This window comes from Hipposideros armiger, unplaced genomic scaffold (assembly GCF_001890085.2).
Source record: "Hipposideros armiger isolate ML-2016 unplaced genomic scaffold, ASM189008v1 scaffold_128, whole genome shotgun sequence".
Classification (NCBI taxonomy): domain Eukaryota; kingdom Metazoa; phylum Chordata; class Mammalia; order Chiroptera; family Hipposideridae; genus Hipposideros; species Hipposideros armiger.
In genome coordinates this window covers 3,719,430-3,743,363 of record NW_017731478.1, presented here as the reverse complement: position 1 = coordinate 3,743,363, position 23,934 = coordinate 3,719,430, and the positions used below count along the sequence as shown (strand labels likewise).

The following is a 23,934-nucleotide window of genomic DNA, read 5'->3' as shown; positions in this document are numbered from 1 at the left end:
GAAAGAATTCCGTGGGATTCAACAGCCTCCTTAAAACTACTCCTAACATAACCCATATGTGGTTCAGACCCCAGGACCTTCCAGAGGCCGGTGTCAGCACATTGCTCCAACCCCAAACCACAAACCTAGCCCCCAAAGCTTAGATGTACAGTAGATTTTGCTGAAGCTTCCAAGTAGAAACCGACGATGGTATCATATCCCTATTACAAGCCAAATGTTCACAACTTCTATATTAAACTTCTCTCTCCTCAGGCTCTATACTTCAGGGCGTCTCTTCCATTCCTCCCTTTGCTAAACATCTTTATGATTCCGGGAAGTTCTTTTTCGTTTTTATATCCCACTTGACAAAACAAAAGCCTCACAATGAACCAAACCACCAAGGATGTGGGTGGATAAGGGGACCTGCCTCCGTGGTTCTGAGGCAGCTCCACCAGAGCTTTTGTGACCTTGAATAGGTACTTGCTGTCCCAGTTTCCTGGCCTGCATCCTGGCAAAGGCCCTAAGGGGAGGATGGCGGTTCCCTGGGGACCCCAGCCAGGCTTCTGAAGTTCTTGGAGGAAGGAGTTAGGTAAACAAGAAATCCAGTAATGCCACCTGAGTGCCTTCCGAACGAGAGCATTAGAACAGAAGGTCAAAAGCCCTGTGAACAGCATCTAAGACCCAGCTTCTAAAACACTACACTGAGCCCAGCCAGAGACCCTTAGGGCCACTCTGGGTTTGAGGCTGAGCTGCTGGATGTCCTGGTCACCATTCTGGAAGCCAGAGCCCCATTCTGAGTGACACGCATCCTCATCACCCTCCTGTCTCTTGAGGAGGGGTCTGTCTTCATTCACTCCCCACACAATTTCATCCAATCTTGTGGCTTTAAATACCACCCACAGGATGACTCATCAGTCTTCTGCTTGCCTTCTCCCGAGTCCCGGACTCATTATCCAGCTGCTAACTGATGTGTGTACACTGGGATGTCTAATGGCCATAGCAACTTCCTATGTTCAAAATAGGACTCTAGTTCCTCCTCCTCATTCCCCAACAGCCCTTATAAAAACCTGCTTCTCCCCCAACTTCCCCATCTCAATAAACACTTCCATCACCCACCCAGTTGCTTGAGCCAGAAACCAGGGAGCTATCCTTGATCCTTCTCTTTCTCCCATCACCCAACTATAATTCATCAGCAAACTTCTTGGCTCTGCTTTCAAAATGAACCCTCAATCTGTTTTATTTTGTCTCCACGGCTCCCACCTTGGGCCAGGTCACCACCATCTCGGGCCAGGTGACTGCAGTGGCTTCCTCACTATGCTGCTCCCTGCTTCTTTTCTTGCCACCCCACAGTCTATTCTCCACATAGCAACCTGAGGAAATATCATTCCCCTACTTCAACCCTCCAATTGTTTACGTGGCTGGCAAGTCCCTGCGTCATTTGGCCCTGGCCTGCATCTTAAACTTCAACTCCAACCACTCTGACCTTGTATATATTCTGCTCTAGCCACAGTGGCATTCTTTCTGTTTCCTAAACCCACCAAGCTTGATCCAACCTCAGGGCCTTTGGATGTGCCCTCTCCTCTGCCTGGAATCCTTTCCTCCTTACCATCTATTTGTGTAACTGGCTCCTTCTTGCCATTCAGATCTCAGTCCAAAGGTCACCTCCTTACAGACCCTATCCCTATCTAAAGTTGGCCCACCCACCCTCACTCTCCCCGCCAATCACTGCCTAGGAACTCATCTTACGTTTCCTCCACAGTTCCTATTACTATCTCATTATCTTACTTTTGTGTGTTTGCTTGCTTATTTGTTTAGATTGTCTTCCCCACTAGAATTTCAACTCCCAGAAGGCTGTCTGGTTCACTGCTCCGATCCCTAGCCCCTCGACCAGTGGCTGACATACAGGACCTGCTCAGGAAATATCTCTCAAATTCACTCATTCGTTCAGTGACATATTTATTCGTTCAAGCACATATTTATTGAGTGCTTACTGCTTAATGGCTCAGGGGGCCTTAGGGTACAAGGTAACTAAGATGTCTGAAGTCAGTGGGTTCCATTACCCAGCTCTGACTTCCCCATCCAACCTTCTGTTTCCTTATCCATAAAATGGGAACAATACCTATTTGGTGCAATTGTTATGAGAATTAACTTGTAAAAGGCTACCAGACAGACTGGCACATAGTAGGTACTCATTAAATGAGTACTTTCATCCCATGACCAAGGGTAATCTGTCTGCCAGAAACTGTGGGCACGGGCCTCGGAGCTCAGAGACAGCTGTGAGACAGCTGGATGCCCACGTGGGAGGGAGATGAAGAACAGATGTAGGTAGGAGGGCCCTAAGGTCAACTGGTGACTCCCTTGGTCAGAGGAACAAGGGGGAAAGGACCATAAACAAGCCAGGGCAGCTTCTTAAAATCACAGAGAGAGTGAGACCAGCCTGGGGCCACAGGCTGTCTCCCAGAGGTTTCCCAGCTCCAGCCTCCAAAGCCGGCAGTCAGGCCAAAGAGTGTTTCCAGATCTCAGAGTCCTGCCTATCATACAGCCCACCTAAGGTGTCCACTGGCCAGGGGCAGATAGAAGTCTGGCAGGGACTAAAAGACACCAGGCTTCTGGGCAAGGTTTGAAAACAGTTGTCTTTCCATTCGATAGAAAACTGCAGCCACTAAAAAAGAATGAGAATGCTTTTTATGCACTGATATGAGTGGTCTCTAAGAGATGCTACTGAATAAGAAATGATGAGCTTTAAAGGGATTAAATAAAAATATAATACTATGTATGTGTGTTTGCTCATGTATATCGCCACTATCTCTGGAAGAATGTGTAAGAAGTTAGTGACTGCAGTTGTCTCCCCGAGCGTAAATAAGTGGTTGAAGGATGGGATGGAAGAAAGACTTTTGACTAAAATGTCCTTCACTCCTTTTGAATGTTGAATTCCTTGAATGTAATACCTATTCAAAAATAAACACTTGAAATTTGAAAAGGAAAATGCAGCTGCCATCCACCTTAGAGAACTGCTTTATCCCTCCTCTTCCACTAAAGGGAATGAGGGACAGCAAACTTCTTCCAGAATGATCTACCTAAAAAAGTGGAGCTGGTTCTATCAGTTTTCTTTATATCACTCCTCTCTAAATCCCTTCAATGACACATAGCAGAGCACACTGTATAAGCTCAAAAAAAGTATTTACTGAATGAGTAAGTGAATAAATGCATGAATGAACCAGATCACATGTTGTTTCTTGATCTTTATGAATTGATATAAAAAAATGTGTTAAGCAAAAAAAAATAAATAAGGTCACAAAATATTTAGTCAAGAATGGTCCTATTTTTGAAAAATAAAATAATTACATATACATACAATTACACTGCATTTTAGTATATCCATGTATATATCCATATATTAGTGTATCTATATCTATATCTATAAATTATTGGTCTACAAATAGAAAAAATTCTAGAAAAACCCCAAACTTGCTGATTCTATATCTTGATCTTAGTGGTGATTACACGGGTGTAAACATGGGAAAAAATTCATCAATCTGTACTTAAAAATTGGACACTTTCCTATAGTTATATCTCAATGTTTTAAAAGCAAAATACACACACACACACACACACACACACACACACATAACATCCAAAATATTAGATATCATTTCCTGGGACATTTGGGACTATGAGGAGTTTTGATTTCCAATGTACATCTGAATATTTTACAAGCACACAAGTATGAATCTTTTTGAAATATACATATATTTTTTTAATTCACATTTTCAGACTCTTTAGCTTAGCACACGAAGCCTTCCACTGCTTCAACTGCTTATACCCTTCATTCCAACCACATCAAACTGCTTATATTTTTCCAATGTGTCATGCTGTTCTTACCTCAGGCCTTTACCTTTGTTGCTCTCTCTTCCTGAGACACCCTCTCCACTTCCTTGACTCCTCCCACCTACCTAACTTCGTCTGTCGTTTAAGCCTCAACTGAAATGTCACCTCCTCCAGGAAGCCTCCCTTGTTCTCTCCAGGCAGGGTCAGAGGCTCTAGAAATACCTCAGAGTTGACTCTATCACAGCACTAGACTCACTTGTCCATCTCACCCGTTCCACCATGAGCTGCTTGAGAGAGCAACTGGATTGATGTGGCCACAAGCCACAGGACGTCTGGGGCCACCAGAAGCCGGAAGAGGAAAGGAAGGCCCCTCCCCTTGAGCTTCTGGAAGGAGTGCAGCCCCTCCATACCTTGAATTCAGCCTGGTGATGCTTATTTCAAACTTCTGCTTCCAGAAGAATGAGAGAATAAATTTCTCTGTTTTAAGCCACCAAGTTTGTAGTAATTTGTAATAACGGCCCTAGGAAACTAACACAATTGGTACCTCCTTTCTGGAAAACAGTTTGGCAAAGCCATATTGTAAAATTTGTTATGTGCATAATGATAAGCCAGCAATTTTCCTTGGGATAAGCCCTGAAGAAATACTTGCCCAGAAGACAAATACTAGAACATTCCTTGCAATATTGTTTATAATGACAAAACGTGGAAACAACATATAATCACATGTTCATCCATAGGAGAATGTATAAACTGTAGTAGAGTCACATAATGGAATATTACACAGCAGGAAAAATGACCGAACTACAGCTATTTGCAACAAACATAAATCTCACATTCCTAACGTTTAGTGTAAGAAGCAAGTCACACACACACACAAAAAAGTATGATTCCATTTACATAAAGTTCAAAAACAGGTAAAACTATACAATACATTGTTCTGGTTACTTGAAGGAAAGGAGGGTACAATGGAAAGGGACAGCACATAGGGGGCTCCTGGGTAGGTGACCATACATTCTATTGTCTCACTGGCACATTTTGAGGCATGAGAAGGAGGGTGCTGGTAATAATTATGGCAGAAAACAGGTACAAACCAAAACTGTCCCAGACAAACCAGAACATAGGATCACCCTACTTCTCAGATCTAGTAAGTTTCTATTTCACTGTCTGGTTGGTGTGTGGACAAGGGTATGTGTTTTATTAGTGGTTTTGAGACTGGAAAAAGACATTTTCTATGTATGATGTATTTCATAATCACTGTTTCAACCAATAAATGAGTAAAGTCAGTTTCAGAATTCGTTCAGTTTTTAGTAGATGCAGATTCTGGCTAAATTCGGCAGAAAAGGGGTTTATGACAGGGAGAGAGGTGAGCTCACACAATTGCCAAGAAGGCTGGAGAATGAGGTCAGAAAGCAGGCACACACAGAGGGCAGGCACACACTGGGCACCTCAGCCAGAAACTGGCCAGACCAGGCTACTGAGGACACCCGGCTCCTCCTGCTGAGCCGACGGGGCCAGCCTGGGCCTATGTACGCTTCTGCTGACCTCACTGCTGCCACAGTCCCTGGAACCTAGATCGTATAGTCGTTTCTACACCACTCCCCAAACCCAAATTTCTCCTTGTCCTTGCTACTTCACCAACTGCAGGGTTAAAATCCTTGGTGAGTATGTCTCATTGGTCAAGCTCAGGGGTCGGCAAATGGCGGCTTGTGAGCCACATGCGGCTCTTTGGGTACGCTCAGTCTCAAAACTTTGCCGACCCCTGGAAGAGCCAATCCTGTCCCTCACAACAATTTAAAAATGATTCGAGAGCCACAAATATATTTTTTACATAACCAGCATTATGTGAATCATATCCTTTAAAAAGTTTATAAATGAAACTATGATAGTTTTTTCATTTTCAATTTTCCTTCAGAGCCTGCGGCTCGCGAGTCACAGTTTGCTGACCCCTGGCGGCTCTTCTGTCTCAAAAGTTTGCCCATCCCCGGTCAAGCTGGCTGTGAGGAATGCTGAGAAAGCAAGTTTCTGGCAACTTCTACTTCTTTGGTGTGGACGCTGCCTGCCCCCATGAAAGCCATAATCTGGGGGAGTCCCAAATTCAGGATGGGGACACAAATGCTGAGCAGCTTTAAAATGGAATGCCCACAATGTTTGCCGGGCGTGTCACACATAAACACCAAATTGGACCTGAAAGAATCTGAAGTGCCTCAGATGTAGTCAAGTTCTAGAATTCCAGAACTCCCCTCACCAACAGGGCTCAGGTTAAGACTTACAGGTCCGTGCAGTTAACATTCGAGTTGGTGTTGGGGTCACGGTTAAGGAAAGCAGTCATATTTAATAAAAACAAACACTGATTTGCTCACCCGTCGGTTCCCGCTCCCTTCTCTAAGTGGGTTCTAGACCAGCTGGGTTCCTGATTGGGCCAACTATGGTCACCTGATTCAAAGCTAGGCAACCCATTGGCTGGCCGGGAACCAATTAGAGTTCTTCTCCCGCAGTTCCCAAACTTCCTCAGTTGGTCATGAACCTAGTGACTCAGTGTTTTTTGCACGGCTGCTTTAGGCCAAAAGAAATACTTAACAATCCTGTTTATTAAGTGGTTAGGCGCAAACTACTTAAATATTTACAGCTTAACAACTTCGCAGACTTTGAAAGGGTAAGTTGAAAGAAAAGTATTTTAATTCATTCTTAACCACAATTGCTACTTAATGGGATGTGTGTGCCTGTTGGGACTGCACAAGTTCTCAAACCTTGGAAGCAGATTGGACACCACCTTATTTCCTGTTCCACCTTGATTTTCAAGTAGGAATTGCTTTTTTTTTATTATAGCAACCACGGAAAACCTAGCTTGCAAAGATATGACATCATGGAAAGGAATGTCGTGCAACGTAATGCTGAAACTACCTTGAGCTAGCAGTCACGAGGCACCTGAGAGATGTCAACTATTACTGTACTTGCCTTGAAGATGTCAAGTATTCCGTGGTGCCCCTGTGAGTTTGTTGCAGAGCCCCAGGCCGCCTTGGTACACAATTTGAAAATTGCTTCTCTAAAGTATAATTAAGAGACAGAGGAAGTAGCTGGCCTAACAGTGGTAGAATCAGGGAAGGGTTACATGTTTTCATACTGAGGCATGTTGAAAAAATAATCAGAAAAAACCCGTTGGCAGAGAGAAGAGGGAGAATCAAAACAGAGACAGGAGGCCCCAGAAGGAGCAGAAAAGAAAGGGCAACCTAATGATATACTGCCAGCGATTGGATTCCATGATCTGGCCCAAGAATCCATGCCTGACATTGAACTCCTGACCTGTTGCCCTAAACCAGCCCCTCCCAAAGTCTTTCCTGGACTCAGGGAATGACGGCTGCTCCATCCTTCCAGTTATTCAGGCCAAAATTTTGGCTCATCCTTGACTCTCACATCCCACACCCAATTTGTTAATAAATTCTGTTATCTTTTGCTTCCAACATAGATTCAGAATCTGACCACGTCTCCCAATCTCCGTACTACTGGTCCAGCCACCATTGCCTACACCTGGACAAGGCCGTGCCTCCTCAGTGGGTGCCCTGCTTCTGCCTGGCCTATTCTCAGCCCAGCTGCCAGAGAGATCCTCTTAAAATGTAAGTCAATTCTGGGCTCTGAACCCTCCAATGACCCCCACCCCCCATCTCACTCAGAGTCAAAGCCAAAGCTCTTCACATAGCCATGAGACCCTATGGGAGTTAGCCTCAGGCCCCTGTGACTATGTCAGCCACTGCTATGACTTTCACTTCATTCCAGCCACACCAGCCTTCTCTCTATTCTTCAAACATACCAGGCACAGTCCTGTCTCAGAGCCTTTTGCACTGGCTATTCCCACTTTCTGGAACATCATCCCCAGATGTCCACATGGCTCGTCCTCCACCACTTCCCTCAGTCTTGGCTCAAATGTCACTTTGCCAGCGAATCCTTCTCTGACCACCACTATAAAATAGAAACAGCCCTCTACCCTCCCATCACTCCCTGGGCCCTCCTCACCTCCGGGAGAGGTCACTGAGTTGGACACCTGACACTGACTCAGTGAGCTTGTGTACAAAGAAGTGTATCTAAAGAATTCTTTCTTTTTTTTCCAACAAATATTTACTGAGCACCTACTATGTGCCAGGCATTGAGCTGGGCACTGAGGGTAAAGTGGCTGCTTCAGTTTAAAGCTAACCTCCTAAAATCACCCACAATCGGTGTCTTGGACCATGTTCCCCAGATAACCCTGCCCCTCCCTCTCCTCTACTTGGGAAGTATAATTTTGGACGTACTTAGAACTGCCTGGAAATCCTGAGTTAGATTGCCTGGGTAAGTCCCCTTCCCAGGTCCCTACAGTCACCACCTGGGAATCACCCTGCCCTGGCCTGAATCCAGCTCCCATTCTAGACCTGCATGTGGCAAGGCTGGCCAGGGAGGCCCTCTGCTCCTCAGCCTGGGGGCTGCCAGGGCCATAAGCAAGAACACAGGCCAGGCCACGGGTGCAACTTGATTTCTGACTTTTGTATATTTAGACATAATGGTATGTGGGCCTCCATTTGTACTCTTATCCCAGACCATGGAAGTGTTTCAGACAGGTTCTAGATTCTGGTACAGGAATGGCAAACACTGCCATGACTGCCCCCTCCCAGGCCACGGCAGACATCAATAATGGATCACAGCATTCCTTCTCCCTGAGATGTGGCCTCAACTCCTTTTCACACAGTACCCTGGGAAGCCACTACTAATGGCCCATCAGCATGGGAGGTGCAAGGGGATTTCCTCTCCCTGTTCTAGCACTCTCTACACGGCAGTCTGCACCGCACAGCATTAGTCAAGAGGCCTCATTCTTGTCTGGAAACTTTTTTTTTCTTCTGTTGAAGAGAAATCGCTGATGCTAGCTGTTTGTGGAAAGTAGATAAACACTTGAATGCTGTCTTTGGAGCTCCTCAGAAATTCTGATGTTATAAGGAGAAAAGGAAAAATAATGAATAAAATAACTCCCCATTTGGGGAGCAATTACTTAAATCAAAAACATTTTTTTAAAGCCCACTCTTTCCGCTGAAGAGATTAATGTTTTGCATGAAGGCTTAACAACACGTCCTGACTCCCAGGGTTTTTTGGCAGAACAGAAACTCCTGATGGCTCTTTTTGTTTGAAGGAGTTGTTTTCCTTCTCTATGTAGATCTCTGTTTCTTTGGCTGTTTCTTTCTGTTTCTCTCATTCTCTGCCTCTTTATATTTTCTGCTCCATATGTATTTGTCTCTCTCAGTCTCAATCTCTTTGTCCCTCTCTTCCTTGGTGGAATGGCAACTGGAACGGCAGCCCCTCTCTTTATGCGAATCTATCTCTTGGAGTATTTCTGTATGCGTGTGTGTGTGTCTGTGTGTGTCTGTGTCTATGTTTGTCTCCATCTCTGTATGTGGGTCTCGCTCTCAATCTTTCTCAGTTTCTCTCTTACCCTGTATATTTGTGTCTGACTTTCTCTATGTAAGTCTCTCTCACCTACCTTGCTTTTTTCACATTTGTGTCTCTGTCTCTGTAAATTTCTCTTTCTCTACTTCTCTCTGTATTTCTCTCTCTCCATCCCCCTACTTGAGTTCTCTCTTCTCTCTCTTCGCTCTCTCCTAGATTCCTGAGGTAGGATCCCGACAACAAGACAGTGAATATAAAGTGAAGTCACCCAGAGGTTTCCAAGCTGCCAGATGTGCAGCGTATTTAGACAGAACAGCTGGATTATTGAACAACCTCCTTGTTTTTCTAGAACGTCGGCCGCCTGGGCGTCTCAGGCAGTGTCTATTTGAGGACACACACGTGTATGTTACCCGTGTGTTCCTTTGTGAGACCCTGTGCAAAAGTCACCTATCTCTCAAAGCCCCCACGTGTATCCGTTAATGTGATCGGATTCAGATTTCTTTCCCTGAACCTTCCCTCCTCTTCTCCTCCTGTGTAGACTGGTTTAGAAACCTGGTGCTGTTTAAGCATCTCAAGGACCTTCCATCTGCATCCTGTAATCTTCATCATGGTCTCATGAGTGAGGTGTTTGGGAAGATAAAATAAAATAAGGAAGGAGGGTCTAAAGGAAGGCCTGAAGAAAACTGAAAAGAAAACCCTCAAACACAGGTACCTGTGTTATTCTCGGCCCCATTTTACAGATGAAAAACACTGATAGGCAAACCCTGGCACCCAAAATCTCAACAGCACTAGTACTCCAACCCAGAACTCTTAGCTCTCAGCATACAGCTCAACTCCCAGCATCACAAACCACAAAGCTGGAAAAGACCTTACAGACGAGGCAGGGTGGTGCTGTGGGCATTGCCGCAGGCTCTTCCATCAGGTAGATAGCCCTGAGTTCATATCCCTCAACTCGAATTTAGAAGCTGTGTGGCCTTGGGCAATCTGCTTTAGCTCTCTGAGCTTCATCTGTAAGAGGGAAATAATAATCGCATCTACCTCAGAGGGATGCTGTGAAGATCTGATGAAATAAAACATGTAAAGTTCTTGGACGATAGTAAGTACTCAAAAAATTTACTATTGTTGATACTAGTATTAGTAAGAGACTGAGGCCCAAGTTCACACAAACTAGTTAATGGCACATCCAGACTTAGCATCCAGGCCTCCCACCCTCATTCCAGTGTGTTTTCACCAAGAGAGTTTCCTGCTACCTTCTCCCCACCAAGAATCACAAAAACATTTTTGAGCACTCTCTATCTGCCAGACATGATCACAACACCTTACACACACATGCACTTATTTAATCCTCAAAACAACCCAGTGACATAGGTCCCATTCTCATCCTCATTTTATAAATGAAAAAACTGAGGCCCAGAGAGCATAAGAAAATTGCCCAAGGTCACACAGCAAGTAGATGGCAGTGTTAGGCGGGCAATGCAGGTGTCGGGCACCAAAGTCCATCTTGTAATCCCCACACTTGCCCCGTTTTCTGTTCATATTCTTGGGGATTTACCCCAAATCATGGTTGTTTTTCTTTAGGCTGGCGCTCTCTCTCTCTCTCTCTCTCTCTCTCTCTCTCTCTCTCTCTTTCTCTCTCTCTCTCCCCCCCCTCCTTCCTTCCCTCCCTCTCCATTTACTTACATAAGTAACAAATGAATACATTCTCAGTGGAAAAAATTAGGGGGCATTACTGATAACACTCAAGTCTGCTTTGATGTTCCCCCTTAATTTCCACTGTTAACAATTTGGTGAGAATCCTTCCAGACTTTTTCCTACTTATTTACACACACACTAAGTGCTCTTTTTCAGACCCTTTCCACTGGGCTTCTAGAAAACACTAGTTGAGGCAGCAAACCTGAGACTGAAGGAAGGTGATGCGGGCTGAAGACGTCTCATTTTCTGTTGCCTAAAAATCAATCACCTGTAAATATCCTGAAGCTTTGGGCAGGTCAAGGCCCAAGGGGCCAGAAGTCTGGATGCATAATGTCTCTTCAGCTTTACACAAAGACAACATCAGAGAAAGAAGGGTTTAGCTGTTCACATGACAACAACTCCCCACATGTGGTTCTGAGCCCTTGAAATGTGGCTGGTCCAAGCTGTCAGCATAAAATATGCACTAGATTTTGAAGCCTCGATGCATTAAAAAAGAGGCTAAAACATTTCATGAATACTTTCTTTATACTGATTACATGTTGGGATGATAATATTTTAGATATATTGGGTTAAAGAAAATATGTTATTAAAATTAATTTCACCTGTTCTTTTCACTTTTTAACGTGGCTCCTGGAAAAATTTGAATTCCATATGTGGCTCACTTTCCATTTCTAATGGATAGTACCTTTCCAAACAGTTGTCCAAAGAGACACTGTTTTTAAAACTTCACTGAAAATAATAATAATAGTTCAATTGTATTGGATGCTCATAGGCCAAGTTAAACACTTCCATCTGTCATCTCACAATAGCTGTAAGCACTATTCTTACCGCCATTTCACAGAGGAGGAAACTGAAGCTCAGAGAGGTGAATTCATTTGCCCAAGGTCACACAGCCAGGAAGCTGCAGAGTAGCAATCTGAAAACATCACTCATGGGATTAACCCAGAGCAGTGACAGAACAAGAAAGCCATTCATGGGGACTCACCTCAGAGATGAGTGTGGTCAGAAGGAAGCCTTTGAAAAGTTTGTTGGCTCGGGTAAAGGGCAGAAGCCAAGCCCATCTTATAAATAGCCTTCTAAGGAGGGATTTTGTTAATTTGGGGGCCAGACGAGAAACCAGCCAGACTGCTCTCACACCCCTTGCTCTGCCCTGCAAGGTCCACCCCGTGCTATAAACTAATACAGAGCACACATGTGAAGAGTAGTGGTTTGATTTATTAACAGTCTGGGGTACGATAGACTCAGTGAGGCCCTCCCTAGAAACAAACGTGTTGCCCAATATCTGTGCTCCCTTTTCGTTTAGCAATAAAATCACGCATGGCCATCCAGAATAGAGATTCTGTTTCATCGCAGCTCCATTGCAGCAAGATATGACCATATAGTTACCTTCCAGACAATGGGATATAAGCATACATGGTATGTATAAGTTCTAGGAAGTGTACTTAAAAATACAGGACGTGCCCTTCATTTTCCCTTTACAAGTTCTCCGTGGTTGAAAGGCAGACATGATGGCAGGTGCTATAGCAGCCATCTTGTGTCATGAGACAGCAGGTACATGTTGAGGATAGAAGACAACCAAAATGGAAAGAGCCTGAGTACCTGATGATTGTAGAGTTGCCCTCTAGCCCCAGGCTGCCTATGAAAGAGAAATAAGATTATACCTTATTTCAGTTCCTACTAGTTGGTGTCTATTAAAACAACTTAACTTGTATTGAAACTAATACAGAACCATTGCTCAAAGTGATAAGTTATAGGTTGAGGGAAATTCGGGAGGAAAGATCAGTGGGACCTGTAGCAGAGCATAGCGGGGGCATTGGATTGCTTCAGATGGCACTGAAGGCATTAGAAGAGGGTTGGCAGTTGTAGAGATCAAAGGGTTAATATCTCAGAGCCAAAACCATCATGTAGGATAAGCAATATGGAGTTATCTCAGTGGCTGAGCAAGAGAGTCTGTGAGTTGGGGTGAGGGACAATCTCTCCAAGCGTCAGGCTCCATATCTGTAAAATGGGTTGACAAGGCTAATGAATGGGATTAAATGGTAAAAAAAGGTGTTGTGAGGATAAAATGAAACTCAGTTTTTAACATACTGCCTGGCCCATGAGACATGCACAATATATGTTAGCTATTATTAGTATTATCTCTTGCTGTGTCTGGCCTAGCTGGTCTTCTAGCTCTCCTCCTACTGAAATGTCTTTCCCCAGGTTGCCCCATGGAGGCTGAAACAGCCCATTAAACAGTCAAGGCCCGCAGAAGAGGCTTTTCAAGGCAATAATGTCTTGGGAAATGAAGCAGAGACCACCACAAGGTCATGGAGTCCATGCCTTCTGTCATGGTTGGTTGTGACTTTTTGAGGTGTCTTCCTTTTGAGGGGCTGTAATTTAAGTGCAGATGCGAAAGAAGTACATATCTGTGACCAAGAGACAGACATTATAAATTGTATTACTGTTCTCCATTTTTTCACTCCTTCCCCCTTTGCCTGTAAAACAGTCCATTGACTTGGCCAAATGACATGCTTTGGCCAATCGGATGTGAGTGGGGGTGATGCACATCACATCCAAGTGAGAACTTTCAGAGGCATCACTAGAATTTTCTCCTGTTTTCTTTCACTTCCCTTCTGCCACAAGAATAAGCCTGGCCCGCAGGACTGAGCATGAGAAGACACATGGAACAGAGCCCAGCAGAACCACTGCTGTAGCCTCTGACATTAAAAAGAGCAAGAAATGCATATTTGTTGTTATCAACCACTGAGATTTTAGGGTTGTTCGTTATGTAGCAAAGTTGATTTTGATGCTGGAAAGGGCTGAGGGCTTTGGAGGCAGGCAGACCTTGGTTCAAGGCCCAGCTATGCCAAATATGCAATGCTGGGTGACCTTGGGCAAGTCACTTCACCTCTTGGAGCATCGTTTTCTTCATCTGTGAAATGGAGGTAATAACAGTGCTTACATATTGTAGAATTAAGGTAAGGATTAGCTGAGATAATGTACATAAAGGGCTTGAGAAAGGGCTCTGTTATGATTATGAGAGAAAAGTCTGTGAGGCACGGTCTTTTTTCTTAGGTGGAAGGGCCAGTTCGGCTGACATTTCAGACTCCAGGCCTAATCCTGGGCCTCAGACTGGGATTACATCTCTGAGTCAGGTGCTGGCACAGTACTGCTAAATAAATTGGTAAAAACGTGTACACTTTAGGTTGATAGGCCCACAACAGCCTCCAGTTTAAGCTGTATCACCTTCCTTCCTCCACACTCCTCTTCCCACCCTCTGAAAGAAACCCTCCCCCACAGGAAAAAAAAAAAACCCCACAAAAAACAGAAACCCCACAGCTTGAGGTGCTCTGGCTTGATCTCTGAAAATTCACAACAAATGGCAAGTTCTTTTGTGCTGATCTTATCAATAGATGCCCTTCCTGGCAGGCTGTTTGGAAAGAGAAGTCTGTCGGCTCTTCAAAGTTTGCCTTCTCTCGGCTGGACCCGATGACCTTGAAATTTCAAACACGTTTTTATGGTGTGGAAGTAGCCCATCTAAGAAGTCTGTGCACACGTAACTTCACACCCATGCAAACACACACACACACACACATGCGTATACCATAACACATACACCTGCACACAAAGATTGATTTAGCCAGCTCCTTGTGAAGGTGACTTCTAGGTTCTTTCTAAGTTGCTAGTTTTGTTTGCACCGAGAAGCAAAGTTGAGGTATATCAGCAGTCCGTGTAGAGGTTAGGACTTTAGGTTCTATTTAGTTTGAGGTCCCCCGCAAAGAGACTCAGAGACAAGGGGTCTACTGCAAATTGTCTATTTGAGAAATGATTCCAGGAAATATCAGGAAGGGGGTAGAGAAGAGAGACAAGAAAGGGAAAGAAGTTAATATTATAAAAGGGTCCATTGTATCAAGCAAATTACCACGGTGGGCAGCGGGGCTTAATTCTGCTGGGGAGCACAGGGGACCGTGTAGAACATGCCTCAGAGTTATTCCATTTTAGGGGCCAGGAACTGGGGTATTTATCTTCCAACTCCTGCCAGTCACTGGTTAAGGGATGCTCCCAGGGGCTGTTAGCTTCCCTGGCATGTCTGATTTGCCCCCACACTGGTCCAGCAAGCCCTGGTGGACAGAACCAAGTTAGCAGGTCCAAGACTAGAAGGAGGTGAGTGAGGTGCTTGGACTGTGAAATTTAAGGAGGTGCTCACTCCCAGGGCTGTGCAAGTGCAGGGTGGGAGGTTTGACCCCCACATCAGCTTGCACAGAGAAGTGATTGCTGAAAGAATATGAGGGAGGCACTGACAGCATCTCCTGCAGGCTCTGCCGCCAGGCTGCCTGGGTTGAAATCCTAGCTCAGCCACTCAAGACCTCCTTACTTAACTTCCTGTGACTCAGCTTCCACATCTGTAAACTGGGGTAATTATAGTACTTACATCATAGGTCTGATTATGAGGATTATATGGGATGATTCATATAAAATGCTTAGAACAGAGCTTGGCACAAAATAAGCTTCCTATAAACATTAGATCTGATGACATTACAATGAATGTTACCATGCACATATCCTGACGTTGTTTTTCAAGAATCAAAGAAGCAAAATCACCGAATAGTTAAGAATAGGGCCTTTTGAGTCAGGCAGATGAGGGTTTAAGTCCCCAATCTACCATTTACTGTGTGATCTTGGGCCAGTCACTTAACTGCTCTGGGCCTCAGACCCCTGATGTTCAAAATCATTATTAAATAATAAGATGCTTTACCACAACTGGTGGAAAACACTTCTTCCAGAAACCATCAGTGTGGCTCCACAGCAAGGGAGCCAGAGGGCTGGGCGTCCCAGGCCACACAAGTTTGGGTTCCACAGGCTTTCTAAGCTGAGCCAGCAGACCCCTCTATATTTCCTAGGAGAAAAGGCTAGGTCAGTGCAGAAACCAAGATGGCCTCTGGGGACCACGAGTTTCTCTGCCCAGTGGCCGATTATCAACTTCCACTGTGGGCAACGTTCAGTGGTTTTCTAGCGTACTAATGAGGAAGTATTGACTTGGGGGTTTGACACCAGAAAAAATTGCCAGAATAATGTGGGGGTAGGGACAAGGGGATGTCTCATAATGTACTTATTATTAGTTCTTTTTTGTGTTTTGCTTCTCTTTTTATCTGTTTGAAACTATCTCGGACTGGATATTTATGTTTAATAAGCCATCTCAGACATAAAAAAAATGATAGATAGTCCCCAAATGGTACAACCCAAATGCCTCCCAAGTAAATTGGATAAACATGTCCTTATCTACCTATACTATGGATACTACTAGAAATAAAAAAGGAATGGGCTGCTCAGACAGAGGAAGACAAATACCATATGATCTTACTTATATGTGGACTCTAAAGAACAAAATAAATGAACAAACAAAACAGACATAGATTCATAGATACCGAGAACAAACGGATGGTTGCCAGATGGGATGGGAGTTGGGAGGATGGGTGAAGGGATTAAGAAGTACAAATAGGCAGTTACAATATAGTCACGGGATGTAAAGTACAGGACAGACAATATAGTCAATAATATTGTAATAACTATGTATGGTGCCAGGTGGGTACTAGACTTATCCGGGGGATCACTTCATAAATTATATAAATGTCTAACCACTATGCTGTACACTTGAAACTAATACAATGTTGAGTATCAACTGTAATTGAAAAGTAAAAATTAAAAGAAAAAAGGAATGGACTACTGACACACACAACGTGTATAAATCTTAAAAACATTTTGCTGAGTGAAAGAACCCAGACACAAAAACCGCCCACTCTCTATGATCTCATTTATCTCAAACTCTAGAAAAGATTAATCCGTAATGGTAGGAAGCAAATCAGTCATTGTCTGGACCTGGGGTTGTTTTTTTTTGGGGGGGGGGAGGTTGGGAGATTGACTATAAAAGGCCATTGGGAAACTTTTTGGGGTGATGGAAAAAAAAAGCCATGGAGGAAATTTTTGGGGTGATGGAAATGTTCTATATCTTACTGGGGTGATGGTTACATGGGTGTATTCATTGCTTAAAATTCATTGAACTGTATACATTGTATCACATGTGAGTTGAACGTCAATAAAGCTGATTTTAAAAATAGTAATATAACAAAACGCTCACAGAACCATCTTTCAATTTAGGAAACAAAACATTAGAAAGAAAATCGACCCCCCTGTGTACCCCTCACCAATCTCTTTCTTTCTCCTTTCCTAAATGTGTCTTTATGTTTTTACTACATGGAAACACATGAATATGATGTTTCTTTCTCGTTTGTTTTACTACATGGTGTATATTCCTAAAGCAGTATTTTTCAAACTTCTGCTTGCAACCTTTAGTATGTTGTAAAATCAATTTGAAGGGTCACAACCAGCATTTAAAAACTAAGGACAGGATAGGATATATTAGGTTAGGATAGAATAAAAAACTAATTAGAGTGTATCACATGTAGTAAGGTATGAGTATTGTGAAACTTTTGTTCAAGTTTTATGTCTGTGTATATGTGTACTGGGTCAGGACATAAGGTATATTTCTTATAGCACATTGTGGCTCCCCAAAAGTTTGAAAAAAGATTGCTGCAAATATATATTGTTTTGTCATTTTAAGCTTTTGTGTAAGTAGTATTGTACAGTCCTAATCCTTCCTCTGCTGGCTTTTGTTCACTTGACATTAGCTTCCAGAGGTATCTATATTGATACATGCAGCTTAAGGGCCGGCTGAGTGGCTCAGTTGGTTAAGAGCTCGCTCAAGAGTTTGAGCTCTGAGCAACAGTGGTTCGAGTCAGCCCGAGCTGAGCAGCCGTGAGCTGCCAACAGGTGGCGGGATGGCTCAGCTAAAAAAAAAAAAATAAAAAAAAAATAAGCTTGATACATGCAGCTTGGTTTCATTTCTTTCCATCACTGCACAAACATGCTTCAAGTTATTTTCCCATCCACCATGATTGGATTTTTTTCTTTTGCCAAATGAAATATTAAAAAAAAAAAAGCTGTCTGTCACTATCACCATCATTTCACGTTAGCAAGGACATTTTAATACAAATAAAATCAGAAAGCCCTACTCTCAGAATCAAAGACAGTCTTTTAAATGGAATAAATCTGGCTTGATAAAAATGCATTCCGTTTGCCCCTGGGGGTTAAGGTGGTTGGTTTTTTTTCCTTGTTGAGTGTTGGTTGGTTTATCCGTTGTAAACTGGTCACATAATCACCTACACAACAATCTTAGACTAGCTACCTCTGGGGAGGGGAAGGGAGTGAGTAGATTGGTGAAGGGGTTCAAAGAGAGCCTCAACTACTATATAGAGTTTCATTTCTTCTGTGGTGGCAGGAGCTGGGAGGAAAGAGGAATGAGGAGTAACTGCTAATAGGTGTGTTTCTTCGGGGGAAGGAGGGATGAAAATGTTTGAAACTACTATAGATAGAGGCGATGTTTACACAACACTGTGAAAGTACTAAAAGCCACTGAATTGTACACTTTAAAATGGTTAGGTGAACTTCATCTCCGTTTTAAAAGTGGGGGAAGTCTTGTGCCTCCTAGAATTATTGAGGATGAAATTCAACGAGAACACACATGCAAAGCTCCTAGCACCCAGCCTTGCTGGGAGGCACCATGATTGCTCAGAGCTCCACCTTGTCCATGTGGAGGAAGGTGGCATGGGGCTTACTGGGTGTGTTTCACCTACGATGTCAAGCTAGTGACTTGCCTAAAGACACACAGTGAGTCACGTGTGGACTCTGCCCTACAATTTGGCTTTTTCAGCCTGTGAGTCTAGAACACATTCTCCCCATGCTGCTTCTCCTACTTGATACTAGAATGGCTCTTTATCGTTTATAAAATATTTTTCCCCACGTGATTTTCTAACACCCCTGCCTTCAGAGGCTCAGCAAGGCAGAGTGGTTAGAGAGCACGGTCTCTGGAGTCGGACAAATCTGGGTTCAAATCTGGGCTCAGTCATTTCTTAGCTGTGTGACTGGGCAAATCACCTAACCTTGCTGAGCCTTGGTTTCTCCATCTATAAAATGGGAATCATGACTTACCTTATGTATTAAGTGGGAATAGAGCCGGAAGATATATATATAAAGCAAGAGTTACATCAATGCCTGGCACATAGTAAATTCTGAGTAAATACTGGCTATTAGTATTAGTAGTCAAAGAAGCTACTCTGGCAAAGCACTTAACACAGGGTTAACAGGGAACAAACCAATTTCAAAGCCACTTTGCCACAGGCCCCAAATGCTCCAAAGCAATGGTGCTCAACCAGGGGTGGGAAGGGGGATTTCGACCCCCCCCCGGGGACCATTTGGTGATGCCTGGAGACATTTTTTAATGTCACAATTGAGGAAAGGGGGTGTGCTTCTGGCTTCTAGTGGGTGGAGGTCAGAGATGCTCCCAAACACCCTATAATATACAGGACAGCCCGCCACAACAGAGAACGATGTGGCCCAAAAGCCAGTAGCACCCCGATTGAGACCCTGTTCTAAAATGAGCCTCCCTTTGCCAGACTTAGCTACAAATGATAGTGTAAGCCACCCTCCAGACACCAGGACAGCTTGCTGCTTTCCCGATCACGGAGTGAGTCATTTTGTGGAGCTATGGAACATTTAGCAAGGCAGTAATCATTCTAATTTCTCTGTTGGGTAAGTCCAGATGGAAGTATATTTGGGGCCTTCTCAGAGAGACACACCCAACATCAACATGGACTCCATTAGGGCCAAGGATGGTTCAAGAGATTTGGAAAGGCCCATCTAAATCCCCTCCTCGGAGAAGGCTTCTGGGGACATCCCAAAGGATCTGCTCTCCCTGATCATATGGAAAGGCCATGAGCACAGAGACTGGCACATAGGAAGCACTCAATAAATGCTATTATCATCATCATTGTTGTCCTCATTATTACTATTATCTCCCCAAGTACAATGGGAAGGTCATTCTCACAATCTTTTGAGATGGGTGAGATCATCCCCATTTTGCAGATGAGGAAACTGAGTCTCAGAGCATAGACGCTACATTTTTCATCAGGCCTCTCCCTGACCTCACAGTTCCCACTCCTGCCCACCTATATAGTCCATTCTCCTTGCTGACACCAAAGGGATCTTTGAAAAATGAAATCAGGGCCGGCCGAGGGGCGCGTTGGTTAAGAGCTGGCTTGGGATGCCAGAAGGCCCCGGTTCGGATCCCATATATGAGGGCCAGTGACACTGCCCTCTACAGCTAAGATGCTGAACAACAGCTTAACCTGGAGCTGGGCTGCCGTGAGTGGCCAGCGACAGCGTAGGCTGCAGCCCCTGCTGCAGTGGGTTGCCATGGGCTACCGTGTGCAGCCAGCAGCCAGTGTGAGCGGCCAGCAGCCAGCGTGAGCGGCCGTCCAGAAGCCAGCGACTGATCTGCCTCGCCTGAGAAAAGCGCAATGATGGTGCCCACTTGGGCCAGTGAAGCAACGTCCTCCACAACTAGACTGAAGAACAAAAGGACAGACAGCAACTTGTCTGTTTCCCTTCCCCCCGATTCCCCAGTGCTGTTCCCCTCCCCCAATTCCCCAATAAAATCTTTAAAAAAAAGAAAACATATTTAAAAAAACAACAAACAAATCAGATCATGTGACTCCTCTACCTAATACCCTCTAGTTGTTTTCCATTAGGCTTAGAATAAAATCTGTCTTCCTGTGGCCTACAGGGCCCAGAGTGATCTGGCCTTTGTCTACTTCAACCTCCTCTCCTAACACTCTCCCCCTCACACTATACTCCAGACACTCTAGCCCTTTTTCCATTCCTCCAGTGCTGGAAGATTGTTCCTACCTCAGGGCTTTTGCACTTGCTGTTTCCTTATTGGGACTACTCTTCCATGACTTTCTCAATCTTCTGAACTTGACTCAAATGTCAAATCCTCAGTTTCTCTACTATGTGGTCACATGACCCCTGCTAATTCTCTCACAAAACTCGTGACTCTCTGGAATTATCTTCTTGGACAGTTTCTCTGTTCCTGTCTGTCTCCTCCACTAGGCTGGGAGTACCATGAGGACTAACACTATGCTGATTTGTTCGCTGCTGTTGTCCCCAGCTTCTCACACAGAGTTAAGTCCTCAAGAAACACTTGCCTCGCCGGCCCCAAAAATGTGTCGGCTGGTAATACCCAGGACATTGAAATAAAGCTGGGAACTCTGTCAAAGGGCTTTCACCTGTATTTTTTCTTATGGTTTCCTACTTTGTATGAAACCTTCAGAATATCCAAGTAGGTCCAGATTTTCTGGAAAACCTCATCAACATTTCTTTGGATCATTTCACGATAATCCTAATGCCCACTAAACTGGGATGAGGGAGGGGACAGAGTTCACCCCCAACATTCTAGAACAGTTACAAATCATTGGCTTAGGGCCAAATGTCGTCCACAGATGTGTGTTGTCAGCCTCACCCAGCGTTTTAGATGAATTTGAAATCATGACCAACTTTAAAAATGGGAACATTTCACATAAAAATCCATATGCCCAAAATTCAAGTTCTCTTGAAAACTCAGAGGATCTGGCCACACCCAGTTTCCCAGAGTTGGGAAGTGGCCACAGCTTAGACGGCCATCCAGTTCACCACACACAGTTCTTATTCACCTGGCTTAATTCTTTCATGTTTTCAGCCTGACCCATTTAGGCACTGGGATCCCCCTCAAAGCTTACAGTATCCTTAGAAATACTGTTGGTTCAAATATTTTAGCTACACCTTCCCCCCTTCAAATCTTTTGTGGAAGCTCAATGTCTAAAACAGATAATAGTAACAACAGTTAATTTTGATTGAGTGCTTACTGTGTGCCATGGTTCTGCTTTGGTTTACTCCAAGAGTTGAGGCCCAGAGCCCCATCAACTCCCCATCACCTTCAACAAGCCCCTTAAAAGCTCTGTGGATCCAAGGAAGACAGTTCGAAAAGTACAGTTTTACCCACTTCTCTCATTTTACAAATAGGCAAACTAGAGAGGGGCAGGGACGCTCCGCCCATTTAGACAGTAGCTTTTCTGGCAGACGCTTGTCTGATGGTCCTTGGGGAGGTCAGAAAAAGGCCAGTAGGGGATGAGTTCTTTCGTCCCAGAGCTGTTGGCTGTGTTCTAGGAGCCATTCGGGCCTACCCTGTGAGCTTATGCCAGTCTCAGGCCCGGAGCCAGCTATTTCTCTTAGACATATGCCAGCAAAACTGGACTCTGGAGGGGAGTAACCCAACAGAGAATGGCATGTGGACACAGGCCCTCCCCATGTCCCAGTCCAGTCTGAAGTCCTCCTCCAGCCCTGATGTCAGCAGATGTTAACACACCTGCTATTTTGTGTATGGAAAATTATGGCACTCTCACTGTGGGTGGAAACACATTTAGATCATTCCATTGGGTTCCAGTTATTATGTGCCAGGATTGTGCTTGGTGGGGATTTATTGAATATAAAAGGGCTTTGGTTTCTGGCTGTCCTGAGTTTCAGCCCTGGCTCTGTAACTTATTACCTGTGTGACCTTCATCAAACAACCTAGCCATTCTGTGCCTCACTTTTTTCACCTGTAACACGGATGTGGTAGGAATAGCATATAATTCCTAGGATTGCCTTGGGGATTCAGTGAGAGAGTTTTTGGCACATACTAAGAAAATGAGTGCAGGGTTTGTTTCCTGTCTCCACTGCATTTATCAGAAGCTGATATTTTTATTTGCATCTTTGTTTATTGTCTGTCTGGCTCATTAGATGACTCTCCATTAGAGAAGGGCCTTGTCTGTCTTGTTCACTCCTGCTTCCCAGCCTAGAACAATGGCAGAGTAGGTGCTCCATAAATACTTGTCTGCTGAATGAATCGCTTTCACATTCCTTCTCTAATTGTCATTGCCATGATGCCCCAGGTTTGGAGGAGTGCAGCCTCAACTCATCCAGGGAGAGCCACCCTGACCTCCACAGTCCGCAGTTCACAACAGCTGGGCATCCATTCGTATGTCACCAACAGGGCTCTGTGCCCTGGGCTGACAAACAACACTTGTGTGTTTTCTGGTGAACAGAGCTACAGCCCTGGAGAGTGTGTTGGTGACTGGGGAAAGTGAAACAAGCTGCTGAACAGAGCAAGGGGTGCCCTGAACCTCAGTGGCCTGGAGACAGGAACAGGTCCACGTGCAAAAGCCCGGGCATGCTTGCCTCCCCTTCCACCCCCTCCACACACACACACACACACACACACAGGTCTCGTCTTCTAAGGATGGATGCCCGGCGGTGCAATCACCTCGATGGCATTTGGGGATGGAAATTCGTGCACCCTGCATGCTTTGAAAAACAAAAGGAATTTCTCAGGGGAGGGAAAGAGCTTTGCAAACTGTAAATCGCTGCAGGAAAAAACAGAAATTAAAAGGTCAGGATCCAAGAGAGCAGATGTGTTTTGCTGAGTGTGGGCTGCACTTCCAAACCCAGATAAAGGGGATGCGCAAACCCTGCAGGTAGCAAATTTTGGGGGCCTCCTGTGGTGAGATGGACTTGGGGAGGCTGGGAAGCAGAGGAGAACGGGCCAAAGTTTCCTGGGATGTCTGCAGAACCCAGGACCTGCCAGCAATGCCTACCCCTGCAAACTGGCTCTTCTTTACCGGCCTCCAGCTCCAATGCGCGAAATCTGCAAATTCTCCCTTTAATTGCTACACACGCTCGTTCTCCTTCGTTCTGGCTAGAATCAGGGTAACCGTTCAGCTGATTATATAACTTACCGAGTTCAAGAAAGATAATCCAAACATAAGGATGATGAAAAAAGAATTGAGTGTAGATTAAAATTTATTTTCGTCAAATGTAAAAGTTAAAGAGCGCACACAAAATATGTATACAAATACCCATATTCCCACCCCTCATAATGAATAAGTGTTAACATTTTTATTTATCTAGGGAGAAGACTTTTTTTATTATTATTAGTCACCAAATAAATCTTTCCCTTCCCCCCCCCCAAGTCCCAGCAAATTTAAATAAAAAACAAGTCAACCTACTTCTCTTTATTATTCTCCTTCTCCACCTCCAGCCTAGGTTTATCTTAAGAAGTAAATTCCAGGACCCCCGAATTCC

The 23,934-nt window shown here is 44.4% G+C and overlaps 1 long non-coding RNA gene across 1 annotated transcript; it reads left to right on the top strand.

The window, feature by feature from the left end:
- The first annotated feature begins 6,360 nt into the window (after positions 1–6,360).
- Positions 6,361–7,404, top strand: LOC109386123 (uncharacterized). Its single transcript, XR_002124734.1, has 3 exons — positions 6,361–6,460; positions 6,634–6,794; positions 7,271–7,404. It is a non-coding gene; the product is annotated as an uncharacterized LOC109386123 (long non-coding RNA).
- The last annotated feature ends 16,530 nt before the right edge of the window (positions 7,405–23,934 follow it).